At 42.1% G+C, this 5,532-nt stretch overlaps 1 long non-coding RNA gene across 1 annotated transcript; it reads left to right on the forward strand.

Annotated features, from left to right (window-relative positions):
• Positions 1-446: 446 nt before the first annotated feature.
• On the forward strand, positions 447-4,634 carry LOC100216552 (uncharacterized). The gene is made up of 5 exons (NR_160005.1): positions 447-896; positions 962-1,152; positions 1,238-1,325; positions 3,043-3,202; positions 4,363-4,634. It is a non-coding gene; the product is annotated as an uncharacterized lncRNA (long non-coding RNA).
• The last annotated feature ends 898 nt before the right edge of the window (positions 4,635-5,532 follow it).

Raw genomic sequence — 5,532 nt, forward strand, 5'->3', positions numbered from 1 at the left:
CCCGACCCACTCTTGTGATTTTTGACCCAAGTGAATTTTATTAGAAGATCGACGACAAGAGTGTCGATGCGAGATTAAATTGGACCGAGATAATTAGAGCCGGAATTGAGTAATCGTAATTAATTTGTTTCCCTGTTTAGACGCGGATGAAATTATTTAATTTCAAATAATTCGAATCAAACGTAAAATAGCGATGTTAATATTATTTTGGTTCATCCTTGCATCTCGCTTAGACCCAAATCCTAGAACCCAAATTTGTCCATGTCTAAAAAAATGTGTGAGAGAAACATAGGAAAATCCCTTTTCAGTTTTATTTTTTCATTGTCGTTGATAATCTCCCATGGTGCCGTCTCTCTGGGATTTTCTTGAAGTCGCTCGGATCCCTATCCTCCACCGTCTAGACTCCTCTTCTTATCCCTTCGTACACAACTGCTGCTAGATTTCTCCAGGCCATCAGCTTGTCTCTGCTCGCCCAAGCACAGGTGTTGGCTTCCTCCCATCGTATCAACCATATGTGGAGTCCTTGCTTATCCCCTGCGCATAGGAAGCCAGCTCCCTCACGTTGCCTCATCCCTAGACGCGCTCGCCCAGATCGAGCGTCGTCGCTCAGCTCGCCCAGCCCTCCCCATCCTTCTCTAGCCATGGTGCTGCTCCCAGTCTTCTGCTCGCCCCTGCCCTCAGCCTTGGCGTCTGGCCGCCACTGCCCCAGCTTTCCATGGCGGCATTTTCTGCTTCCTGGTGGCCGACGCCCTCCCTAAACTGAGCACCGCCGTCAACTGCGCCTTGGCGCTAATCCTCCCCAACCTCTTCTTTGCCGGTGGTCGTCTCCAGCCCCTTCCATGGCACCTAGTTTTATTCCCATGGCGAGCTCGCCCAAGCAATCACCTCCATCACAGGTGATGTTTTCCCCTTCCCTTTCCTCAAGTTTGGTTCTCGGTGCCAAGTTTTTGTGTCCCTGCAGCTCGCCGTGCCTGCGCAGCCCCGACAACGACTCCCTCTTCTGCGTCGCGCCATTGACCCGCTCGATGGAATGCCGCAGCGAGCTCTACCCGATCTGCAACGCCTGCGCGCCGTCGTCGAAATCCCCGCAACCGTGTTGGTCCGCAACAACACGTCCTCGATCTGCAATCCCTAGCCTTGTGGTCGACCTTGGTGAGCCCCTCGCCGTTCCACACCCCTCGATTCGTTAAATACCAAATCAATAAAATGTGCATTTAAATATGTGTGTCAATCACAGCCCTCCGTCGATGTCCTGCCTTGCGCATCGCTTGCTCAACGAAAGCCTCACTCGTGAACGACATGCGCGACTCATCCGATCCCGCCAGGTTGTTTGATGTGTGTGATTGTAGTTGTTCTAAATATGTTTTAATCGATGTCATGCATATATGTGTCGTTGACGTTATAGTGGAAGTGTATGCATTGTTCAATAAAATGCCTCCTTGTATGAAGTATACATATATGGGTGGATGCGTATGCGTGTTAATTGAAGATTTTAGAGTAGAAAAGGAAGTAGAAAAAGAACTTGGATGTTTCTCATGTTTTCGGATTGTTATTAGGAGTGAGTTGGATGTGTGCAAAATGATTCGTTTATATGCATAATGGAGTCGCGTCGTATGATTGAGTTAATTGTTCTTGTGCTCACAAACAGAAATTTCTTGTGTGTACAATTTTGATTACACAACTAATCTGCTGAATCAAACTACGTTTTCTGTAAATATGTTCTATATAAAAGTAGTAGGTAACCTCCCCATCTTTCTTGTGTTAAAGTTTCATGACCATAGGTTTAGTAGTTTAGGAGTTATGATTTTTCCAAGTCCAGTTTCAGAATCTGTCCAAATTCTGTACAGGTTCCGAAAATTTGATTGTTTGGCTAAGTTAAAATGAGAATCAGTCATTCCTAATTATAGGATAATTGTAGTACTTTCCTTAAGCTTTTCCATAAATTTTGGATCACCCTTTTTGGTGATCTATAAATTAAGTTACAGCTGTTTGAGTTAGGATCTCTGAATCTGTCCCAATTTGGACAGCAGAGCCTTTCTTATATCTTTTGACCTTTATATGCATTGAATTAACCTGAGATATTTATAAATGAATTGTAGACAATTATATTATCTTTCTAAAAAGTCTAGGATCACCTGATTTGGATGTCTGAAACTCCAGTTATGAATTTTTGAAATAAAGAGCCGAATTCTGTCCAAATCTGGACAGAATTAAAGTTTAGCACTGTTTGATCTTTTAAACTGTCGAATCAGGTTGTGATGATAATATAAGAGTTATAGAGGACTTTCTAAGCTTTCCATAAAGTCCTAGTTTACTATTTTTGGATGCTTATTTTATGAGTTATGAACTAAACAAATAGTTGCTGTTCTGCTGTCCAAATTCAGCAAGTATTTAAATGACTATTTGGAGTTTCTTTTGTGTGGATACCTAGATTTAGTTAGTCCTTGTCTTGATAAATGAAGTTGGGTGGCTAATTTTTAGATCTGCACCTGTTATGGCTATAGTGGATTGAGCTAATTGTATTGGCTAATATAGTGCAACAAAAATCATCAATGGGTTATAAGTGTTTGGTTATGTTGACTGCCTTGGGCATGTTCTCAATTAGGTTTATTGTCTTCTTTGCTGTAGAATAGAATCGTGACTGTAGTTTACTAGTTTTGTTTTTATAGGTATGATCATGTAACTCCATTATTGATAACCCATTGGTCATGATACTTACAACATAGAATTAGCTTTACCAGTGTTCTTGTGTCCTTATAACTATAAATAATGGGTTGTTCATTAGTGCTAATAATAGTGTTAGTCCGTTGGCAGTGTGCTCTAGTCCATGAGCTTAAGACTTGTGTGGTCTTATGATTGTTCGATGCTTGAGTTAGATATTTTCAAGTGTAAAAGATGCGCTTGTGGTACTTAGTAATATCTTCACATATAGTGTGCTCATAGGAATTGTGATGACTTGTTTTAAGTATTTATCTTTTTTTAGTATAGATTATCTATTTTGTGTTCTTGCTCATGCTCATATGCACTATGCATCTCCAATAGGTACGCTAGATGATTATGCGAATTGGAGGGCATGGATCAGGATGGATCACAAGGTGGCTTTGATGGACCCATCTCGATATGGACGACTTGATCAAGTGTCAGGATTGTTGATGCTCGCCAAGCGGACTTCATCTAACCACACTAACCTAGTGTATCCCAGGCAAGCCCCGGTGCATTTGCCACCTCCTTGCTGTTTTTAAACTTTTATCATTTATATGATGCATTAGGTGGTAGGAGTTGAATGATTAAACCTTTGTTGCATAACTTCCTTGAACTATTGATTACCATCCTTGATACCTGTTTTAAAAAGCTAGATGTGCTTAGTATGCTCATAGACTAAGAACAAAATGTTTTGATCTATGAATCATGTTTTTACAAAGAAAAGAGGCTGGAGTGATGAAGGTATCAAAGGCCTTGATGACTCCATCATTTCAGTAGGGTACCTCTGACAGGTACCAGGTTTTCAGAAATAACTTAATATGAGACCAGACGTTGAGCAGGAAATGTCGCCCGTCTGTGTCGCTTAAGGACCGTTCCGATTGTTGGCCTGCTGATCTAGGACCCTTTAACTGGCCACATGCCTCGTCATGGGTAAGCTTAGCCTCGGTCGGACCAATACCAGAAAGGCCGGCCCGCAATGGGAGTGGAGAGATGGCGAGAGTAGCTTGTACCCTCCGTGGCAAGAGACTGGAAGGTGGGGTGCTGTACTCTCGGAAACATGGCGGGCACCATGGCGAGGGTAACGTGTACCAACCAGGCCAACGGCTGGAAGGTGGGGTGCTGTACTCTCGGAAACATGGCGGGCACCATGGCGAGGGTAACGTGTACCAACCAGGCCAATGGCTGGACGGTGGAGTACTGTGCTCTCGGTTGGCGGGGACCCGTTCTGGTCTTGAGAAACCCGTGGGCGAGTTGACATATGCAAGGGTTAAGTGCTACATATGTCGTGTGGTTGGAGATCCCCAGCTGGGTATTAATCGATTCGGATCGCCGAACTTCTCGGATATGAAGACTGGATCTTCGACCCTCATCGTAGATAACAAGTGAAATTAAAGTTGATAAAATGAAGCTAGTGTAGGACAAGTGAATGCTCTAGATTAGGCAAATCTAGATTCAGGAAAAGTACTTAATCTGTGAAGTAAAACTTTGGCATAAGGATCCACTACTAGTAAGCTTTTCTGCAAAAACGAGTCTTTGAAACTTGATGAGCTTTACCTTGATTCCCAACAAACCAGCATACCCTTGAGAGTCTTTTCTTTAGTCGGGTAAGTCTTGCTGAGTAATTGCGTACTCAGGGTTTTATTCCCTGTTGTTTTTCAGGTTGTAATTTTGTTCTGTTGTGGATGGTGCTAAGTGCCGGTAGGCTCGGCCTTCTTATATAAGTATATCCCATCTTTAGCTTCCCTATTGAGGATTGTCACTTAAGCTAGCATGTATTTTAAAACTTATAAATGTTTTATACATTCAAATTGTAATCTTTTTGAATCAATTTCTTTTGTAATCAACTCCGATGATATATATTGTAATCTTGTTATAACTTGTAAATGTTGTAACTTGTAATCATTTTGTAATAAAGAATTTATTTCCGCTGCAAGTGTTTGTATGTGAGTTGTGTTTACTTAATCCTGCGATCTTGGCGGTAAGTCGTTTATCCGAGGTCCTCGGGGCACTCGGACAGATCCTGTTAAGTTGTTTGGTGCACATGCATAGCTGTCTGAGGTCTTTGAGACAAGGACAGGTGCATGTGGGCCCGATAACTTGGAAGGTTCTGCGACAGCTGGTATCGGAGCTTGATTAAGTATGATACAATCACATACGTATTTTTAAAACAAAAGTTTGGTTTCAAAAATCTATTTTCAACTAAACACATTGTTTGGCTTTGAAAAACAGTTTTGAAAAACTATAATGCTAGCGACATCCTCTGTTAAGCCCTAAATTAAGGTCTATTAGGTGGCTTATTTAAAAACCACTAACCCACAACCGGGGGTATTGCATACATGTGTATTGTTATTTTTGAGGCCATTCAGTTTTGAATGGATCGACGCTCAGGTAAAGTGAGATGTGAGAGCATGACCGAACAAACGTCGGTCCAGGGGAGAGTATAAAAAGCGCTTGATTATATACATGTTTTACATATGTATATATGAAGGCTATGATGTGGAGTATTTACTTTTCCGGGATTCAGTACCCCATGGATGTGTATGGGTATACAGACATGGGAATACTGAGAAGTGTAATGTATTTGCAACGACGCACCTACGCTCAGGTAAGAAGGTGAGTTACCATAATGAGCTGCCCTATGGTTAAAGTGTGGCAGCGGCGCCTATGCGTGGCTCGGCGCTTAATGAGGAGCTGGCCTCCATATAGCAATATATGGAGTATAAACTGTGATAAACTGTCATGTGTGAATTGCATCATTGGGAACTGGGCTGTGATGAAATTTTCTGCAGGTACACTAACTTCGAACTTGTATGTGTAGCTGACGACTAG

This window comes from Zea mays, chromosome 2 (assembly GCF_902167145.1).
Source record: "Zea mays cultivar B73 chromosome 2, Zm-B73-REFERENCE-NAM-5.0, whole genome shotgun sequence".
Taxonomy (NCBI): domain Eukaryota; kingdom Viridiplantae; phylum Streptophyta; class Magnoliopsida; order Poales; family Poaceae; genus Zea; species Zea mays.